We start from the raw sequence: 23,450 nt of genomic DNA on the forward strand, positions 1-23,450 counted from the left end.
AGGCTGAATGAGAAGGGAAAGAGAGACATCCAGCCGTTGCCAAGAGACGGACTGTTCTGACGCGCGCCCAGATGGACCCGTCGCCCTGGTGATCAGGAAGGTGGGGTGACGTTCGCGCGGAGAGGAAGGAGGGGTGAAACAACCATCCCCCTCCGCTTGATTCACCACGTGATCGTTTGTTATCATTGCGAGGGTCGCCCCTGCAGGATCGCAGCGCCTAAGATTAACCCTCCGCGTGCGGGAGCTCGGGCTGTGCTTGATTCACCGTGCTTCCGAGGCCAGGTAAAACTTAAATTCTTCGGCCACTGAAAGCCGGGCTGGGTTGAACCATTTCTTCGTGTACTACTTTATCCAAGACCCTAAGACGCGAGAGGCTCTGGGTAGATCGCGAAACAGGCAGGCAACGATGTGTCACCCGTCCTGCGTCAAAATACTGTAGGATGAGAAATTTTCACGCTTCAGATCCCCGAAAGTGTATGAATGTCGTCGCCACGCTGCAAAAGGGTGAATGACTTCTGTGTGTGCGAATCCAACCCGTTTGGGCGACAGAGGCAGATTTTAGCTCTTTAGGCTGGCTATGAATTTTGAGATTAGCCAATGCAAGCTATTTGTATCCACGATTCTGCAGACTGAGTTCTCACAATGCAAGCATTCGGGACAAAATGAAAGCCTGGTTCGGATCTTTGGCGGGTTAGCCCATTGTATGTCCTTGGCCATTCTTGAAAGGATCTCAGGCTGTCATTTTTTAACAAATGTTGTTTCCTTCAATTTGGAGCCACTGGAGAAAATAGAAAGTCTAACCTTGTCGTTTCCATAAAGAGAATGTAACATCTGCAAAAGGTGATAGCATGAACAAAAATGGCTTTGTTTTTGCCCTGTTGTTTATTTAATTAAGACTGTGTGGCTGCTGAATCTCTCCAGTTCAAGGCAACTTTATTTGGAAACAAAGCAGCCCAAACAGATAATTGGCAGTCTATTAAATAATTGAATTAATTCATTTGCTGCAAAATCTTAATACTTGCATTTAAAATGCGGCCACACTTTGCTATGGTCAATTCTGAAAGTTTTTATATGTAATAATTAAAAATGCCTTCTAAACAGTGACCTTTGTATGTACTGTATGAACAAATTTAATGTATCTGCTAAACCAAAACATCTGGCATGACCTTGGCAACTTATCCTGATTTCAGTTTTTGGGTCACCTTGCCTCAACCCCTGCAATCTATGTATCATTTAAATTTGCCAAGCTGTTGTTCAGATGAGAGGTTTGACAATCTGTCAGCATGCCGGGAATTCAAACACCTATTTTAACGTATGCCAAGCAGGAAAAAAAAACCAATCAAATCTTCAGATTATTATTGAAAATCACTCTAGGATTGGGGACCCTGAATTTAGCCAGCAGCTCCTTTCAAGATGAGACAATTCCTTCTGCAGGATCCAGAAGTTGGAAGGGGTGTCTCTGTGTTCCAGGGTACCTTTTTTCCCCCTGTACACTGGGTCCTTTTTATTCTATCCCTGTCTACTATAAGTATAATCTGAACAGTTTTTAACCATTAAGGATAGAAGTGAAACCTGCATTCATAAAAACTATATTTTAATCTTAAAATAATAGAAATTTAGCATTTCTTATTTGCTAAAGATAAGCTCGGACATTTAGGATGGAATCGTAAATGCAATTGCTGGGCAGTAGATCCTAATGAAATCAAGGGAAAGGTTGCTGAGAAAGAATATTTATTTATTTATTTATTTATTTGAATTTATTTATTTATTTGAATTTATTTATTTGAATTCATTAGCTGCCCAACTTTAATGGACTCTGGGCAGAAAAAATATGTAATATTAACCTGTCCATCCTTAAGATTTTGTCTTTAATTTGAACCTGAATATTTTGGAGGGCAGAGTAATGATGGAGAAGAAAAACCTCCTGGTCTCAGCAGAAAAAAAGGTTGGGGAATTAGAATTCTTTGATGTCCTTGATGCGGATTTGCATCATGACCTTGGGCTTCCCTTCACCTTTTTTTTTTTCTTTTAATGGAGGTGATGGTATAAACTTGGCCTGTGATGATCTATACAAATTTGAGAGAACCTCATGCAAAATCCCAGCTACTACTGCTAAGAAATGAAACTCAATGTTCTTCTTCTTCCAGCACTTGAAGCCTAACAAAACAGTATGTACAAGTACAGCTGCTCCATATGAACAATTCCCTAGAAGCTATTAAGAAGGAAATACACTATGACAAGCTGTGCTTCATCACCTTAAAGCTCAGCCACACCTGCAGCAGTTTATTATAGTCCCATCAATAAACAGTTGAACAGTCAGGAGAGAAACAGAATTATAAGGACTAGCTTGGTTTAGCCTTCCAGATATGCTGGCCAACATTAGCCTGGAGGGTACCAGGCTGGGAAAGATGAAGCAAAGCAGTCTTTTCTAGACTGAGGGTTATGTTGCTTTCCAGTGTCATAGCATTCAGCAAAGTGCAGGGGCAGAACAAAACTCAATATGAAAAGTTGAATGTAAATTAAATCAAATTTGTTTACATATTGTTAATATGATTTTTCTTCATTTATTTACTCATTTCCTCCTTCTGTTGTATTAAACATTACGATTTGGTGACAATTTTTAGAGGGGCTCTAGGAGTTTTATCAAGGCTTTGAGAATTGTATGTGGCTCTGGAGCAACTGGTTATAGGACTATTAAAGGGGTTGATTTTGGTACTTTCCATGTGTAAGTAATAAACAAATATGTCCCCTGGAATTTATTCTAGTCTTTGCAGAATGCAGTCCAGTCTTTGTTTACTGATTTTCTTTCTACTTCCTTTCCCTTTTCAGGCTGCTTGAAAGCTTTTGTGAATGTACATGACATCTTCAGTGATCATTCTGCCATAGCTGCGGTTTTTGCGGGAGGAGTGGGGTAGTGGTGGTAAGACACGTCCTTAGGTTTGACTGAGGCCAGTCATGGTTTGGGATATCTTGATGGCATTTACTAGGCAGTTTACATCCATAATGATCCCCTGATTAAGTAACTTCTCCTGTTTTCTGTCTGCTAATTTTAGTTAAATATTAATGCTGTGCTTTCAGACAGTGGACATTTGGGGAGCTAAGGCCTTTAAAAAGAAAGAAAGTGCTTTGGGGAACTGCAAAACCACTGTGGAATCTGTATGGGAATGAGTCTGCCTTTCCTCCCAATACTTTGCAGAGTCTTGTTGATGTGTCTCTGTATGGGGTCTGTCCCAAAGTAGTGGTCTAAGCTGAAAAGATCACCTTTAGGGTCATATGCTTGTTACCTTCACTTCTATGAACAAATTAACTTAAGGTTGAGAAAGACTCAAATACAACAATACTCTGAACTCTTCTACCCGCTATAGTTTTTCTTTAATTTCCACTCCCAAAATCCTTCTGAAAGCAATTTGAAGCCATTGCCTTTATTTCTGTTGGCTTTAAAACATTGAGAACAAGCAGGGAACACCATGAGCAGTTCTCCCACCAACCAACCAGTAAGAGTTAAAAACAACAGGCCTCAAACAGTGTCTTGCCCCTAAACTGCCACAACTCCTGTAGTAACAAATATCCCTTTGCCTTCAGTTCACACAAAAGATAAAACAAATATATTATATGCCCCTATCCTAAATTATCTATACAGATTGGGTGCATATTCCCGGCCATTTGTCAGAATATAGCAGTGTTTCTCAACCTTGGCAACTTGAAGATGTGGGGACTTCAATTCCCAGAATTCTGTTCTGGAAGGTGAAGTCCACACATCTTCAAGTTGCCAAGGTTGAGAAACACTGCTATATAGGAATTGTTACGGGGAAAACCACCATTTCCTCTGTTTCTGTTTAAAAGCCTTTGCTAACTGTGATGCTGGAAGGATAGCATGGTGGCATGGTGTTTTTCACATTAGCTTTAACCATGATTGTAGGTTGCAGTGTAGAGTATTTATTTGGTGGTGGGGAGGAGAGCAATGGTTCACATGAAAGGTGGGGTGACTGAGGGATGAGGCAAGAGTTTCGTGCATGCCACTCATATAAGCTAGGAAAATCAAGCCAGACCATTTTTAACAGGTATTATGACACTGAGTGAAAAGATTAAGAGCGTTTGCTGATTGCTGTCTGTATTCATCCCCTGGCATAGTTACGTTGCAGTGGAGGATGAGCAGAGGTTTGCTATCACCTCAGAACTAGGAGGCACGAGGAGGAGCCCTCAAACTCAGAAGTTCTAAAACTTTGAAGAAGAGAATTTGTTACCTCTTTGGGTGAGACGTAGGAGATGATGGCAGAATTTAAATATGAAATAACGTTTGAGCCATTCTACAATCACAAGGTACCCAAAGCCAAACCAGTAATTGATTGGTTCAAAGCAATGTGTAAAAATCAGCTCCAACTACGACACTTTTTGCCCCCGTGAGGTTGCCAGAAGGTCATATAGCTATGGTGATAGCAGAAACCACCGTTTGGCAAATTCCCATTGAGGTCTCTAAACTTTAGACTTTGCAGCTTTGTATTATCTTGGCTTACTTTGTTGTTTGCTGACTTTTCCCAAGTGAAACAGCATTCACTCCTAAGTCCTATGTATAATTTGTCCTGCAGTTATTATTTCCTCAGCCCTTCTTTCCTTCTGTCTCCTATATGGGCATAACGACAAGGCAAACGGAGCAAGAATCACCCACTGGCTCCTTACATTCTGTAGGAATCTGAAAGAGACTTCATTATTTTTTTTTTTTAAAAAATCCAGCGAGGAAAAGTGGGAAATGTGCAGTTTGCAGAAAGCTCTCACCGTGGCTTTGAAAGAAAAGGTCTTAAGAATCCAAAGCTTGCCCAGCAACCCTATCCTTGCAATACAACTTTTTCGTGTCTTTCGGAAATTCAACAGAACTTCCTAAATGGGCCTATAACTAGCTGTAGTTATATACTTTCTTTCCTTGGAGTAGGCCTCACTGAGTTTACTGGGGCATATTTCCAAAGAAATTTTTAATATTTTTTATCTTTTAAAATTATTTTATCAGTTACCATTATTTTAAACCAATTAAGGAACCAAAGTAGGTTTGTCTGTATTTTACTCAAAAAGTTTTTTTTTAACAAAGTTCATAAGCATGTTTGTACTTTTGAAATAACAGGGCAGCATTTATTTAAAACAAACAAATACAAACTTCCATTTAGGAGTTGTGTGATTGCTGTTTTGTGTCCTTGCAGATGGCAGTGTTTGTAGAATCCTACTTGGAGCTCCTTTTCATCAAAGTTCTCTTTGGGACTGTATAATTATGATTGCATAATTCATATGACACAGTACTATGCCTTACAAAGTATGCTGTTGTTAATAGATTATTGTGCAATTTATGGAAATAATTATCAGGGCTCCCATTCCTGAAGCATACCATATTAATGTATAGGATAGGATGCAGATCTTTTTTTTATGTGACATTTACTGCTAAAAAGTTATTACAGCATCTGTGACACCCTTACCAACAGTTGTACAGAAGTTCTCCTCTTTCTCTTCTCTTGAATCTCTTCTTATGCTTCAAAAGCCCATTATCTCTGGAACCAGGATGGTTCTGTGCACTATTATATGGAGCGCCATATTCTGCTTGAAGCATGTTCTGTTTTGGAGTTAAAAAGTTACTATGACCACAGTAAACCCCAGTGAAAATGTTAAAAAATAAATCAATATATTTGGAAGGTGTGCAAATGAAAAACATCCAATTCACTATCCTATTATGCTAACAAACCACATGACTAAATGTTTATAGTACTTTAGCAGGCATCTAGGGGGCCACAAATAACCACTGAAGAGCTCAACAACCCAAGTCTGTTTAAATGTGAAGAACAAGGAAGAGTCTTAATGTTGCCCATTAACTGTTAGCACAGGTAGGTTGTGACTAGTGAGAGTTCTACTAATGCGATATTCAGTTTAGTGCAAATTGTAAAGTGATACCAGGTCTCATTTAATGTAACCCAAAATTCAGTTAAGGTGAGGCTAGCGCATGTGCAGTTGAGGCTAGCATACGTGCTGTTGTGGTTGGGTTTTAAATGCTGCTAATCTTCATATGTGCAAAATGGAGCAAAGGAAGATTTTGTCAGACGAAAACGATACAAATTGAACGCTGCGACTTTGTTAACCATAAATTTAAATTCTAAGTATATTCTTTTTATTCTTTTCTGTGATATTTCAGTAATATACATATAAACATTTATGTTTAAAAATTTTCATTGCCTACATCCATCGAGCTGGAACCAATTACTGTATTTTCCATAAAAATATCACTTCGAATAGTGCAATTTCAAACAATGCAACCATTTTGTGGGATTTACTAACCGCACTAATCGAGACCTACCTATACTCGGACGACACACAGAGCAAGTTCTTCCCCAGTATGGCAAGATATATTGTATTTGTAGTAAACATCATATGTAGATGTAGTAATACATTTAAATTAGCATATGCAGATTTTATGCAAACCTGTACCCTTTCTTTGTTTGTGTGGTGATGCATTTCTGTTTTAGAGGAGACAGTCTTGTATGTGTTTCTCTGTTCATCCATAGCTACTGAAGCTTCAGTGCCTTTGGAACTCTTTTTCTGTTTTCTTGGCAAGTGAAAACATATCTATCTTGTAGTATCCATGCCCAGTAAGTAGAGGTGGCCACGTGTAAGGGAAAAGCTTACTCAGCAACAAGCATTAAATTTGTCCCACAGGAGCAGATTCTAAGATTGGGGTAGTTGCAGTATTTATAAACATACCTAATGAAATGTGGTTCATTTCTCATGGGTTTAATATATGCTTTTGCCTTATACGATTATACTTTACATTTTTTGGACACCCAAAAGCACTTTTTTCCCTACATGGTCTTTTAAAATGCAAACTGGTCATTTCCCCATCCTAGAATACCCTGACACGCATACTACTTCATTAACTTGGTTTCCTTGTACATGACCTCCATTTAGAGATAATGGAGAAGGGCTTTTATTTGTCTCTACCGCTGTGTGGAAATGCAGTTTTAGCACTAGAAGGTGGAATATAAACATTTCATGTGAATTAAAGAAATAAATTCCATTTCTGGGTTGCTAGAAATGTCACAGGGGCCATGGGATTTCGCCTGTAGTGTTGCACAGTTGTGCAGCCTTAGAAACAACCACATCTTTTTAAACTGAGTTTGAATCATATTGTCTTTATTAAGCCATCTCTCAGAAAGAAGTTATTGATGTGTCCTTGAATTTGTAAGCTTAAATATGGTGCAATAGTAACTGCAATTAACATCCCCTCCCCCAATAATTATTTCTTCATTCATATTCAGTTCTCTGTGGTTATAGTCAACAAGGTCAACCAACATAGGATTGCTCAATGTATGCTGAAAGGCATTGCTTTTTTATTTCTCTAATTGTTTGGAAAATAAAACGATTGACTAGCATCAGGGTTTATGTGCCTTAACGCATCCTCCAACCATGCTGCTTGAATAGCTGCTTGAGTAGTAAAAGAGGCAGATGGGCAGATTTGGAACTCAAGATTGGGAGGTTCTAAACACATATGTTGGAGTATCAATCAATTTTTCAGTCTTTTGTCACAGGTAGAAAATGAAATGAAAGAATATTCATTTGTTTCATTCACAACATTTATTCATATTCACAATATTTATATTGTGGACAGGTTTTTCTAGAGGTAAAGTGAAACTGCAATAATTACTGATATATTGTTAAATAAATACATAAAAATATTAAAAACAAATAGAATCAGATTGAAAGTACAAAATTACTACAGGGAATAAAAAACACCCTGATTCACAAACTATAAAATAGTCTCCAATTATATATAAATCCTCAAATCATTCAGAGACAATAACATCTATGCGGGTTGATCTCTGTTCAAAAGAAATAATACGTACGTATACCCCAAGTTTATAAAAATCAGGAAGCAACAGAATTTCATTTGGCATCATTATAGCAAATTCATACATACACCTTCTTGATGCTAAAGTACTACAGTTTATGTAGGACCTTTTCAATTAAAAAAAAGTTATTTGTATTTCAACAGGCTTTCACTGTATATTTCTACACAGATATTAACAGGTACAGGTAGTCCCCAGTTTAAGAATGAGTTGCATTCCAAAGGTCTGTCCTTAAGTCAGATTTGTATGTAAGTCGGAACAGTATTATTGTATAATACTGTATTATTGTGTAATGAACTCGAACCATTGTATATTTATCTCGAAACGTTGTGTATTTAACTTGAATTTTGCTACAGTGGGCTCTGTTCTTAACTATGGGTCGTCTGTAACCTGGGTGTTCTGAACCTGGGGACTATCTGTAAAAGGAATTATTCTATGATCATCCATAGATGTGCTCTCGTGTACATGAAAAAGTATTTTCTTTGCTAGATATGATCATGACTTCTGGCTGTCAAATAAAATAGCTAAGGAAGACCAAGCCACAACAAAGTTGTGCCCTTCTAATGACCCAACTCAAATAAAAGCAATAGGTTGGTTCCAGGATTTATATCTTGCAATGGAATTCTTAGCAAAATTCCAGTCCTGCCTTGGAATCTCATCTTCCCTGTCGCCTCCAGTGCCATCTCCCTTGCCAGTCAAGTTAGTTCTTCAACCTTTTTGAGTAGATTTTCAAGGGGCGAAAAGGACCGCAGGAAGGAGTGGGAAGCACAAATTATGCTTCCTTTCTGGTTTTACCTGCAAGATTCATAGGCAAGATCACAAACCATTAACAAATAGAAAATGACCTTTCATTTTCAAGAGGCGAAGTCTGGATCATACCCAATGTATACTATTCCAAATTCCTAATCGCTGTGATTGGCATCCTTTACAAATCTGTATATGTGACATAGTTGCATGAATACAGACTAGGTGCCAGTGCTTTAAAGTGTGTATATTTGATTTCACTACAGCTTCACCCTAACGACTTAGGTGGAAGTAGCTACAAGCAAATATTTGTAGGATTGTAATGCGAATCCTGACACTGATGTCATGAGTCCCAAAACATATATAAATATGAGAAATAAACAAACAAACGGAAGTCTCTATTATCTGTGTAAATTTTGCATCATGTCCTTCCTCATAGCATTTAGAAGGAATTCTAGGAAGACACAATATGCTTTCCTATGGGGCAGTGTTTCTCAACCGTGGCAATTTTAAGATACAAGAACTTGAACTTCCAGAATTCCCCAGCCAGTATGGCTGGCAGGGGAATTCTGGGAGCTGAAGTCCACACATCTTAAAGTTGCCAAGGTTGAGAAACAACTATAGGGCTTCTGCAGAACATTCTGGAGCTGTGTAAAGCCACTCTCCACCTTTAACATATCATTTTATAAGTCATTTTTGAGGCTTCACTTGCCATTGAACAGCAGTGGCTTGATTCCAGTTTACTTTTACAGTGTAAAAAGTTCAGTTCTAAAAAGCTGAACAGAAATGTTTGCTTATCATAATAAAGTTAGCTGCAGAAGAATATACGTAAGGGGCCTATTTTTTCCCCCATCAACTTGTTTTACTATGAGAAATGTGAGGAACAGATGAAATAGTAGGCACTTCAAGGTGCTCCCAACATGGAGGCTTTGTCTTCCCTTGTTTTTTTCACTTTGGGAAAGGTGACAAAACATCAGTGTAGTTTCACATTAAGTGCTATCAGTGTCTTACAGTGGAAACTCCCTGAGGAGGAAATGGAGGAGGTGAAGTTTTGGGGCGAACCTTGCCTACTGCTCTATCCATTGGAATTTCACAGTCTGTGGAACATGGTATAGTGCACATCAGCCCCCAGGCACAAATACTACATGTAGAGAACGTAACAATCGTGTTAGAGTGAACCGTACAGTGCTATATTGTCGAAATCTCATGTCCTGCAGTCTTAGACAATATCGCCGCTAGTGACTTAAGGTGCCTTCTAGACTTATCCAGCCATCTTTGCGCCAATATAATAGTCATGAGGGCAGGCTTTCTATCACCAAAGCAATGGTGATACTAGCGGGGGAATGGCCTCCCAGGTCACAAGGAGAAATGTACCAATGGACAGTGAAGTGGAAAGCTCACTTTGCACCCAAGAAAGTCCTTTCTGCTAAACACCTTTTTTTTCAAAACTCATATGGGAATCTCAGTACATGGTTAAGAATTCTTTTTCTAAAATTACATCTCAGAAACTTTATCATACATTTGAAAAAAAGGATTAAAAAGGGATAATCAAAATGATTAGAGGAATAACTCCATTGTTGTATTAGATTACAATCTGAACTTTTTAGCATAGAGCACAGTATGGTATTTGTGTTTTTGAATCCTCAGATATGATGGATTCATCTTATGTTAACTTTTAGATATGAAAAGTTGTTGTGGAATCTAATTCTGTTTTCCTGCTACAGGTATTTCCTCACTTAACAATGGTATTTGGGACTGGAATTTGCATGGCTAAGCAACATGGTCATAAAGTGTGATGTCACGTGACCACACAGCTTAGCAACAGAAATTCTGGCACTTCAGGTTGCTGTTGTTAAGTGAATCACCAAGGGTCATTAAGCGAGCATGTCATGTGGTTGCCATTTGTGACTTTCTGCCAGCTTCCCGATTGAATTTGCTTGTAGGAAGCCAGCAAAGAAGGTCACAAATGGCAACCACATGACTACAGGACGCTGCAATATTGTAACTGTGAGCCAGGTGCCAAGCGCCCAGATCGCGATCACATGACCGCAGGGACTCTGCAAATACTATAAGTACAAGGACTGGTCATAAGTACCACTCATTCATCACCGTCCTAAGTTTGAACGGTTGCTGAATGAGTGGTTGTTAAACGGGGACTACCTGTATTTGTATAATCAAAATCAATATTAAGATTTATGCCTGCACAGATTTTTATTGCACTACCCCTCTGTTACACATATGCCAGTGTTTGCAAATGCCATTTATTTATTGCATTTAGAACCTACCCTTTGCCAAAAATAGCATCCAAGTCTAATTACAAAAATACAAGTTATAATAAAACAAGGAAATTAATTCCCACAGAAATATCCATTAAATATCTTTTAAAATGATATCTCAATAACTGTTCAAAAAATATATATGAGAGCTTAGAAATTTAACTCAGAATTGGAGTGTATAAGCTTTCAAGATTTAGAGAACTCCTTTGGGACTGACACAAAACTCCAAAGCCTATTGAACTACATGGATAATATCAAGATTAAGCCACAATTAATCCTCCAACTGCTTTGCCAAGACATAAATGTTATGGTGGAGGCTACCAAAGAGTGGGCTTTAATCTGTATGGAGGTTGTACAATACAGCTTTACAGCACAAGAAATATTATTGACCTGTTAATGTGCAGTATGTTCAGCTGGATTCCTACTGAACCATTACTTTTACCAATGCATCATGAACTGTCCCCTGCTACATTGGGTGCCTTTTTCTAATCCCGCCCTCCCCCCACCTCTATCATCTGCTCCTCCCCCCATGTTATTGCTGACATTTTCAGGTCTGCTCGTCAAAATCAAGAGATAAGAAAGAAAAAGAGTGGGCCTTTGTAAAATAGTAACAGTTACAGTCACTAGAATTAAAAGGGAGGGAAAAAAAATAAGTGTGTTAAAACCACTGTAGATCACTCTCACCATTCACAAATACCTTGATGATTAACATATATCTGCAGCACATGACGAGCAAAGCAGAATTTTGGATTGATGCTGAATTGTCACTCTACATGTATTATCAGTATGTAATTTTTGAAATTAGGAAGAAGATACAATCATTTAAACAATTTTTGTATCCACCTAAATTCAAATATTACAGTAATTTTCAGATAGTTGTCAACATTACACATTTGACAGAACTATTCTAAGAACTGACAGAAGAAGATTCAATTTCTAGTTTTTCCAATGTTAGTTCAGTTTGCCATGTTTTGGCATCACTTCTTATTTTTAAAAAAAGTCCACATGAAATTTCTTGCCCATTTCTCTTAATATTCATGTTGAATTTTGCCATGCAAGTTTTCTTCTATAATACATTTTAACACTAAGATGTCAATTTTATGTGTGTTTCTAATTGGAGATCTGCACTGCAAAATTCAGAAAAGGATCAATATGATAACCCAGAAATTAGAAATTATATAAATTCATATTAAAATATAAACCAAATGATTTTTTTCTCCATCCCAAACTGTACCATACACACAGGAAGAAGCCTAATAATCAAAATTGGGGATAGTCTATCTCAGGCCTTGGGCAACATTGAACCTTTATTTTTTGTTTTTGGATTTGCTTTTTTCCTTTACAGAACCTGGAGTCCCATCCGATTACAATGGCTGAAGATCAGATGCTCTTTCTGCCATTTTGAAGCAGGAAATAAACATGTAAACAATGTTATTTTATTTTTTTTAAATAAAGTCCAGGAAATACACGAAATCCAAGTTCCACCACTTTGTATTATTGCTCCTCCAGCACTTTATATTATTGCTCCATCCTTGCAGGCATTACCTTTCCTAAATTCTGTGTAATCCCTGGCCAACTCAAAGTTGCCTACCCTCTGACTGAAATCATTGATCACAATCAAAATAAAGACAGTCATGCTATTTAACTGTGTTCATTGTTTGGGCAATCTTCTGGAAGTGAAGCAGAAAGGGGAGGAAAACCAGAAGTGGTGACTGAACTCTAAAAGAAAGCTTTTCAAAGCATTGGTCTTTGCATCATTTGAGCTCAGCTTCAAGGAGCAAAATGTCACAGTTTGGCTTTGAGCAAAGTCCAGAATGTTGTACTTCTACTGCACATCTTCTTAACCTAGATGAATAGTATGGATGAGTTTCAGCTTTTGATCACTGTTTTAGATGATTCACATCATGCTGTATATGTGACGTAGCTGGAATAGAATTAAAGTACCAGTCATGTGCATTGTGATTGCACTTTGTCACTTAAGTTGGGCTGTGCTTGTGAAATAGCCATTGCGAGATTGTGCCGCTCAAATTGATGATGCTCCCATAAACAATCTGATAATTTTGCCAGTCTGGAATGTGTTTTTTTCTTGGGTCTCTGTTGATTAGAATACTGCCAAGTGATATTTCTGCTGCCAGGGAGGGAAGGAGATGGGGGAGAAAGGGAGGAGGAGATTTTTGATCGCAGGTGAGCACTCCAGCCAGAGAAGCATAAACCTTGGCAGGATTTCCTGGTTAGGAATATGAACTTTGACAACATTAATAATTTAAATAGGCTGCTATGAACTAAGCACAAAATCTTAGGAGCTCCAAAGATTAACGAAGATGGGGGGGAAAGGCAACATCTCTTTAGGATTTATTTAAAAAAGGGATTGAAAATACATCTTTTTGAAACATCTGGTTGATTTGCTATTATCTGGCATTGATTCTTGCAAAAGGAGAATACCATCTAAATCAAAATATATGAAATATGGCTTAAAGAACATATCGGTGATTCCCAGTCTTCACCTGGCTTCTTTATTGGTTTCTCAGCTGAATTCTCAAGCCTGTGCAGCTGCTCTGCCATTCATTAGGCTAGAGCTGAGATAATTGCCTGACTCCTGCTCCAGAAATAATTATGGCCTGTCCCATAAAAATCCCCCTTTTCCATTTCATGTGGCAATGGCACTTTGGCTATCCTTCACAGCTTTTAGATATGAATACCACAGGGTTTAACCACCATATTTTGGCAAGGAGCAGAAGTACAACTTAGATTAACATGTTTTGTAGAACCTAAGTTAAACAAAATTCTTTTGAGTGTATCATTGGTTGAAACTTCCTGTGAAGATAAATACAATCTCCTTTATTTACCTGAACTGGTAAATCCAATTTAATTTCCCAGCTCAGCTTTAGTTTTACTAAAAACCTATGGTTCAGATAATCTAATCTACTTTGCAGAATGAATGTGGGAAGGTCAAATTTGTTAAGCATTTTCCATATTGGAAGTTGCAAAAAAAGCATTAATAATACCTACTACCTCTTATGCAGAGATTAATTTGTCTGATCAGCACCTTCTGTGGTGCACCTGCTGTCTCTTCCTGGTTGTGTTACTTAGACTGATGGACGAAATGTATCTGATGGATGATTCTTAAATAATTATTTCTAATAATAATAGATGGGCTTGATACAGTGGCTCTATACTATTGTAGCCATTGAGATGTTCCATTTTTCTATCTTGATCACTAAAGAAGTTTTCCCAATGGACATCGATGGTTAGAAACGGCTTGTTTATATAAGTATTGATTACAGTGGAACCTTGGGTTACGAACGCTTCTGTTAACGAACTTTTCGGGTTACGACCAGCTCCGGCCGCAAAATTTTGCTTCGGTTTGCGAACTCCGCCTCGGGGTACGAACAGGATATGCGGCCATTTTCCCTCCCGTGACACGGTCTGCGGCCATTTTTCCGCCCCTGACACATGTTCCGCAGCCATTTTCCGCCCCTGATACGTGGTCCACGGCCATTTTTCCGCCCCTGACACGTGGTCCGCAGCCATTTTTCCGCCCCTGACACGTCCGCGGCCACTTTCCGCCCCTGACACGTGGTCGTAGGGAGGGGGACTCTCCCTCCAAGCAATAGCCGCCTCCCTGTCCTCCACGCCAGAACGGATTAACGGTAATTACATTGAACCTTATGGGGAAATTTGCTTCGGGTTGCGACCAATTCGGGTTGCGGCCAGAGTCACGGAACGAATTAAGTTCGTAAACCGAGGTTCCATTGTACTTTAACTGAGTATTCATCTCATTTATTATTTCTCTGTTAGATGTATATCTTTACCTTTCATCCAAGAAGCTCAGAGGTTACAAGGAGTTAGTGTTAGGGTCCCTTCATTGTATCCCGAAAATAATAAACTTAGAAGATAGTGTAGGTTGAGAGTGCCTTGCCCAAGATCATTCAGTGAATTCCATGGCTGAGAGTAAACTTGAACCTGGATCTCACCAGCCCTAATCCACTCTCTTAACCACAACACTACTGTTGCCTGCTTCCCCATATTTAATTTGTATTAAACAGATAATACCAAAAAGTATATAATCCAGTACTCTTTCACAAAGACCTGACTCCCTGAAGAGCTATGACTACAGGTAGTCCTCACTTAATGATGGTAATTGGCGGTAATTGGGACCAGGATTTCTGTTGCTAAGTGATGTGGTTGTAAAGTGTGATGTCACATGACCACATCACTTGGTGGTGGCAATCCTGGCAGACCCTGTTGCCGTCATTAAGTGAGGATCCTGGCTTATTAAACAAGGACCTCACATGACCGCGACTTGCAACCACCTGCCGGCTTCTAACAAGCAAAGTCAACAGGGAAGCCGGCAGAAAGTCGCAAGTCCTGGGTGGCTTGCTAGCAGGCCGGTGGGCAGGTGAGTGCTATGGAGTGCTGCTGGGCAGGGGTGGGGGGAGGGGTGCCTGCCACAGTGCAAGAGCGGACAGGCAGGGGGGTTGCTGTGGAGTGTAGGAGAGTGTCCAGGTGCGTGCTGCAGTGCAGTGCAGTATGGCTGGGTGGGGGTGGCTGCTGTAGAGTGCGGGAGGACACACAAGTGGCTGCTATGGCACAAGCACAGCTGGTTGACAAGGTGCTGCAGCCCAGTGCAAGTGCAGCCAGGTAGGTGGGCGGGTGCTACAGAGTGTGGGTGAGGGATGCTGCAGGCATGCCTGCTACAGAGTATGAGATTCCTGGAATCTCATACTCCATGGCCAGGACCTTCAGGAAAAAAAGCGGCAGGAGCAGGACCAACTTACAGGAGCAACTTCCAATCTTCCCTGCTGACTTCCCCATTGACTTTGCTTGTGGGAAGCTGGCAGAGAAGGTTGCAAATGGCAATCACATGACCTTGGGATGCTGCAACCATTGTAAGTGTGAGCCAGTTGCCAAGCACCTGGATTGCAATCACATGTCTTCAGGGTGCTGGGACAGCTGGAACTTAGAGGACCAGTTGTAAGTACCACTTGATCAGCACTGTTGTAACTTTGAACGGTCTCTGAATGACTGGTCATTAAAGTCAAAGCAAATAAACAAGGTGGGGAACACATGCACATCTGGAATTCTTTCCAATCCCTTTACCAGCAATGTCCATAAGAAGAATCTGTATTTTTTTCTTCATAATGAAATGTAATATTTTGTATCTCTGCTGTATGTATGTTGTACTTTCTCCTCAGGGACTAATCAGGATGTGTAATACATGTTGCTTCTGTGGGTATATAAGGGTTTAATCATGTGGGTACATATGTGTTGCCTCTGTGGGTGTTTCTTATGTTGTGTGAGTGTTTTTCTGTGTATATATGCACTGGTAAGCCTTGTAGAGTCTGCATATACTCTACTCTGGATCACATGACTGAAAAGAGGATGAAGGATGACTCAGGATTCAGCCCCAGAATCTTTTCTGATGGCCCTTGAACGCCTGTCTGTCTGTCTGTCTGCTATCTAATAAATTTATAATTTATAAAGTTGCCTGACTCTACAATAACACATTTTGTAGGACTACGGAAGGAGAAGCACCTGCCAATGCTTAACACTGGTGGGTGTGTCAAGGGCTAGTATTATATTCCAAATGCAATCCCAAACCAAATCAGATTCTGTTATTTCTCTAGCAACAGAGCTGAGTTATAAGGTAAAGGGTTAAAGGTTAGGGTTAGGTAAAGGTCTGGTTATTGATGCCATCACCTGTCTTCCACAGTGATGCCTTTACCTGGCATCCTCCTCCCAAACTTGGCAGGTAACAGCCCCCCCTCCCAGCCTATGCACCTTACTGGTAAGAAAAAGAAATCAAATGATTAAAAATAAAATAACTTTCTGGCCCTGTGCATTGAGGCATATGATAACGGAAATCAACCTCCCCCCTTTGGGAGATTGATCAGTCTCATAAGGTACTGTATACACAGCATCAAACTTTATTTTTAAAAAGGAAAAGAGGAAGCATTGCTTTTTAGATTTAAGTAGTCAAGTGTAAAATATTTAATGTCAAAAGAGATGATAATAATAATAGCAAGCTGTTCCAATCACTGATCATAAGTTAAAAGAATTTCCTATGGAAAAACTATACTGTAACAGTGTCCAGCTCAAACAACAACACACAGCCCAAATAAGCAGTTTTCACATAGTCTCAATAATCAGGTCTAACACCAGGATGAAGGGATTAGATTGCAGAATCTTGGAAACCAAATATAAAAACTGTTGCCCTTATTTATTAATGAGTGGAGCCACTGTGAGTTCTTTGAATTTTTTTCTGATAGATTCCCTACTTAATGGACCATGGACTTGCTTAAGAGATAAGGCTGAAATATACATCTGTTCCTTGTTGCCGTATTTTGAACAATTCCCCTTTCTTTCTCAGATTGCAATAATACACTTCTATCCTCTGCCATACAGTTCAGAGACAGAGAAAGCCACTTCCCATTCTGGGACAAGAGGCCAGGTAACTTGTCTAAATTAGTCCTACGCTCTCCATAGTCAGGAAGAGTAGAGTTGCACTGACTATCCCCTTCCCCCCTCAACTCTGAGGATGCAGAGTGGACTGGAAAAGGAGGGGGAGCAGAAATGAGTTATGTCCAGAGTTGGGTGACTCTGTAGGCACCTTTGGCAAGTCTGAGGGCTTCAGTTTATGAGGATGTCATAGATGAAGCTGATGGACAAGTCAGGCTGCATGAACAGCAACACCCTCCCAAGATCTGTCAGTGTCAGGACAGCCTTTCCAGTGAATCAAGTATTCCAGTCTGCTTTTCCTGCACCACAGTACATTCCACCTCAAATTCTTCTTCAGTAAAAGAGGTGGAAGGGGGTCTGCAGAGCACAGCAGGCATGACAAGAATTCAATGATGAAATACTGGGTGGATCTTTATTGAAGCCAGTAGCTATAAAGAAAAAAATAACTGTGCTAATCTGAAGTACTAGTGGGAAGGGACCAATAAATTTAGACTCTAGGTTCTTGGAGGGGTGAGAGGAGGAGAAAAGGCCAGACAGTCTCCCACAGCAACAGAAGTCCCTCTTGCTAATGGCAATCCATAGCATGTTTATAACTAGCTTTGCCTGTGCCTTAGGGAGGACTTGCTCTTGTAGGAAAATAGAAGCTTGCAGAACATAAGGAGGGTCTTGGAGGGCAAGGAGTTGAAGTGAAAGCCATAAACAGCCTAGAAAGGGGACATGCCAATAGAAACAAGTATAGAGTTATTATATAAGAATTCAGCTAGTAGTTAACATAACACAAGTATTGCTCTAGTTGCATTATTTCTCTTGTTCTGCCCATTCATCTGAGGTTAATGAGCAGAGGATAAATTAATCTAAACCTCAAGTAACTGGAATTAAACCTTCCAGAAATGTGATGTAACCTGAATGCTGTGATACAAAAAAATTATTAACAATTTTTCTGTACTTGAAGACATGTTCAATAAACAGTTTGGCAGTCTCTGGTGCTGAAGGAAGACCCTTACATGGAACAAAGTGAGCCATTTTGGTAAGAAGGCTGACTGTAACCAAGATAGTGGTCAAGCCCTTAACACTTTGAAGGTCAGTAATCAATCCCAAGAGGCAGTATTCCACAGCCTTGTAGATCTAGGGAGGGGGTGTAACATAACATATGGCCTAGCTGTTACATGTTTGACCCAATGGTAGATAAAAGAAGAAACATATGCTTTTGCATCTGCTCTGATGTGCAGCTGCCAAAATCCCAAAGAAAAAGGTGCACAGTTTTAAAAAGAACAAAATATCCAGCTTTTTTACTGTAATGATAAAGTTGCAAAATTTCTTCCCTGAAAGTGGGTAGAATATATCAACAACCATTATGAAATAGTTGTCACTCATCCCAAGAAAAAAGGGAGGAAGTATTAGCTAGGGTTTCCTGAAGTTCATCCATCCAAGCCTAGACAAAAGGGCCCTGTTTCTTCTGCAAGAACACATGTTCTATAAGATCAGGAACATGCTTCCCCACCTGCAAAATCTCTGGAGGTATTGTTAATGGAAGAGGGGAGGGAGCAGAATTTTCTGGTTTTAAGATAATGGCAAGCAAATGATAGGAAATACAGTATTAAGGTGTATGAAAAAGAGCAACTGCTTCTCTGCTTTATAAAATAGAGACACAGGTGATTTAAACATTCAAATGAGAGAAAAATTCTGTCCACCTGATTTGATAATTGGTGAGTTTCAATGTAGTCTAAAAATGCTCTAAGTTCTGCTGATCGTTCCAGATGTAAATGGGATGAGTGGCTGCCTCCAAAATACATCTCCATTGGTGGAACACATACTTTATGGCTCAAAGCTCTTTATTTAAAACCTCATAGCTCTGTTCAGAGGATACAAGCAACCTAGAGTAAACAGCACAAGGAAGTTTTCTTCTTTCAGTAGCAGCTCGGAAAAGGTTAGCATGAGATACAGAGTCTGATGCATCAGTTTAAACAGCGAAAGGATAATTGGAGTCTGGATGATGCAATAGGCATAGGGAGGTGAAGTCTTTCTTCAAATCTTGGAGTGCATCTTGAGCCCAAGCAGCCTACTTAAATAGAATTCCTTTCTTAGGTGAATTAAAATTCTGGTGTGTTCAGTAAAATCAGATACGAAACATGTAAAAAGTTGCAAACCCCTCCCCTGCCCCCCCGCCCCCCGCCAAAACACTGCACCTTCTTGACAGTTTTTGAAGTACTCCAGATTAGAATGGAGTCCATCATGCCAGGATCCATCTGAATGCTGTATGCAAAAATTCTATTGCTCCAAAAGTTCAGGGCAATAAAGTAAAAACAAAAATAACATTTTTCTAACTTGTCATATAGTTTGTGTATATGTAGCTTCTCCACAGCATTCCTGACATGTTCAGTATGTGCAACTGGACTTTCAGAACAAAATTAAAATGTCATCTAAATATACAATAGTGTGAAAGTCCATGATGTCAGAAAATACCTTATTCAAGAATCTCATAAATACTGAGACAATTAGATAATCCAAAAGACATCACAAGGTAGTCAAACTTTCCATAGTGTGTGTTAAAGACAGTTAAATAATCATGGCCCTGTTTCATACAGGTCAGACTGTAAGTCCCTCTCAAGTCCAGTTTAATGCAATAATTCCCTTTTGGATGCATTTCAGATCAGAACTCAGTGGCAGCAGGTAGTAGTCCCCAATGGTGACAAAGTTCAAAACTCCAGGCACTCTCAAAACACAATTTTTTTCTTGACAAAGAAGGTAGGAGCAGAGGGAAGAGATGAAGAAAGTCTAATAATTCCTTTTTTCAGCTTATCATCAAAAGTTATTTCAAACAAGCTAACTCTTGGGTAGATACTTCAGCATAGACTAAAGCTACAGCTTTTTTTTTTTTTTTAGTAAAAAGGGAAATATAAGCTGAGGAAGACCTAAACAAAACTAGATCTAAACTGGACTGATTTGTGCAAAGGACTTGTTCTTTTCAGTGATTTTGTTTTTCTCTTCATCCCAAACTCAGCTATCATCCTAGCTTGAAACACTTATTCTTGAGAGATGCAAAGGCTTTAAGATATGCTAGCTTAGCCAACAATATGCAATTCACATTCAGTACTGCAAAAGAATTAGCAATTTACACCCATGTCTATAGATGGCCTCCCCCTTGCATAGTTGGAGAAAAATTCCTGAGTTCCCTCTTCTCCCTTTTCAGTCACCTAAATGATGAGGTTCAGGTCTATCCCTCCACTCAATTAGGACATAATTTATCCAATACCTTTATTAAGAATCTATAGCATCTGATCGAGTACACAAAGAACATGTTTGGCAACATTTGCTTGGGCAAGTTTCCAAGCACACACAAAAGGCGTATTTTGTAATAATAGCAGGGATTTAAGCTCCAGAAGTCAAGGTATAGTCACAGAAATGGTAGGGGGCAATATTTTAGTAGCCAATCCATTCTTAATCCAATGAGAATATGGATGGAAGTAGTTAAATACAGTTGTAAGGTTTCTAAATGGTCATTTATGATGAAATGAAGGACAGCAATATGTTCAACAATGCAGCCAGAATGTAGACTCTTCCATATATGGCTTCCACATGCATTATATGTTCTGTTGTCTGAATGGGCAAGGCAAATAGTTGTATAAATGAAATTAGCTGTTGCTCCTCAATCAAATATTGCTGAAAGAGCCCATTACAGAGTACAAAATTCCCTGGAGAATAAGGTGTTCTCTGTCAGTGTCAGAGTTGGTTTAGTTGGTTGAGAGCCAACCTTCTGTCCTCTTGAAAGGGAGACTTGTGTCATTTGCTAGATTCTCAGCTTGGAATGAGTGGGCATTCACTGGTAAACCTTGATTCCACAGCTGTGGCATGTCACAGCTGATTCAGGACAAGAAATTTTAGGAGGGCAGGCAACTGCACAATGACCTAAATTGCCACAATAAAAGCATAATCCAAGAACACATGTTACTTCTCTATAACTAACAAAGGATTTCTCATTGTTCATAACTGCATAGGTTGAACTCCAGTAACATCTAGAGTCTGAGGGGAGGGAAGGAGTGGGTGTAGAAAGGATGTAACATTTCTCTCTTTTCCATCCTTAGTGTGTCTCAGCTGTTCCAGATTTTCATCTATAATCACACAGCTTTGGAATAGCTCATCTTGACTGTCCAGCATGTCTTGGCAAGCTAATTCATCTCACAGTTCATTAGACAGACCTTCCCAAAATAATAAACCAAACAATTCCAAAGAACATCTATAACTAAGAGTCACTTTATATGAGATGGGTGACTATATAAATACAATAAATAAGAATAACATATAGTTAAAATTCTATTATATATTCTCATACTCTGTGCTTACCTTGGTTCTACCTTTAAATTTTCTGGTTAGCAGAAGCTCTTCCAGTAAAATCATCAAAGGCAGCTTTAAATCTCTGCATACAATTGTCATCCATTATGGGATCATTGTTGTCTATTATAGGACCTGCTCACATGGCAGCTCCAATTAACAAAAGTTAATTTTAAATAAAGTGGCCTTTAAATAAAGGCCACTTGAATACAATCCATGGGGAATTCAACTTGTTTTCTGGACATATACAGCTCAAACTGAGTGATGAAAGGCTTGGACCTATACTGAGCTTCATTACATTTGTCCAGTAAAGATTCTGGTGAATGAAATAACAAAAGTGGAGGAATAGGAACAGCAGAAGGTACAGCCCTGGCAACACCAGGTGGAGCAGCATTTGATACATTTGTTGTATCTTTAAGTAATGGTAATTCAAGATGGTGATCTGTGCATCTGCTTGCTGCTTGCTGCTTTCTTAAATTAAGAAAGTCCAGCAGTGTTTCCAGTGGGTCTCGGTCTAGAATACAAAAGTAGGTAGCCTCTCTTGTAAAACGAGAGTACTAAGTTTCAAAGATTAATATCAACCCCCTAACAGCAGTGCATGATCAAGGACAAAAGATTCACACAGAGTTTCATTCATTCATTCATTCATATAATGGGAGGAAGAAAGGGTTAGATTACAGAATCTTGGAAACTAAATAAGAAAGCTGTAGTACTCTATATTAGTTACGGAGGAGTTTTACACATTTTTTCTCATTGATTCTGTAACTGATAGACTGAGGGCTCACTTTAGAGATAAGGCTGAAATGACCATCTGTTCATCACTTGACATGCTTTGAACAAATCCCTTTTCTTTCCCAGATTCCAAGAATACCCTTGCAAATGACAAGATAAGATTGTAAGCAAATCACAAAATGAAAGATATGCTAGAGGAGCAACTCTGATGTAAAGAGATGTCAGTGGTATAAAAGCATACCATTTATTAAACATATACAGAGAACATAAATACCAAATACAATGAAGTATTAACTAGCAGGTCCAAAAAAAGAAATTAAATTTAACACAGTTTTTAACATTAAAGCAATGACAGTGGGCAGCCTTTCTTTCTTCAGCTCAGATGATACAGTTCCATGCTTTGATTTCTACAGGCATTTTCTTTTGTTTTTGTTGCCTTTCATGCCTGGAAGACAATCTCAAATTTGGAGCAATGTAGTATGTCGTCTCTCTACCTCTCTTTCTCCTTCCTCCATTTTAGGTCCTGCCTGCTCTCTCCTGTTCCATTGATGCCCTCTGGCTGTGAATCTGATACCAAGACATCTGAAGTCTTAGGACAAGTCAATTCATTTCAATTATCTTCAATCAAATTTCAGTCTCAAAAGTCTAGAATTCTGTTCAAGAAGGTGAAATATGTTATAAATTTGGGGAACTATCCAAGTATTTGCTTAGTAGACACTATGGATATCATGACATTATAAACCAAAAGAGTGAAGATCTGAGTAATGATGACCTACTGCTCTCCTTATTTGACCTATTTGATTAGTGTGATGCTTAATCTTGTAATAATTCTAATGGCCATTAATTATATACACAAATAATACAGCAAAGTAGTTGTGTACTTTCGAAGTGGTTAACCAACATATGTCCAATACCTATTAATTTTGTGTATACCAGTTGCACTTTTTCATTATATATAGCATGTTTTAAATTCTAATTTCCCTTTACTTTCTCCAAGCATTATTTTATTTATTTATTTATTTATTAAATTTATACG

At 39.0% G+C, this 23,450-nt stretch overlaps 1 long non-coding RNA gene across 1 annotated transcript; it reads left to right on the forward strand.

Moving 5' to 3' along the window:
- The first annotated feature begins 27 nt into the window (after window positions 1–27).
- Window positions 28–23,175, forward strand: LOC148215141 (uncharacterized). Its single transcript, XR_015796799.1, has 2 exons — window positions 28–282; window positions 22,935–23,175. It is a non-coding gene; the product is annotated as an uncharacterized LOC148215141 (long non-coding RNA).
- The last annotated feature ends 275 nt before the right edge of the window (window positions 23,176–23,450 follow it).

Source organism: Python bivittatus, unplaced genomic scaffold (genome assembly GCF_059951505.1).
Source record: "Python bivittatus isolate LINGU-HERP-01145 unplaced genomic scaffold, Pbiv_v1 ctg000350_np1212, whole genome shotgun sequence".
Classification (NCBI taxonomy): domain Eukaryota; kingdom Metazoa; phylum Chordata; class Lepidosauria; order Squamata; family Pythonidae; genus Python; species Python bivittatus.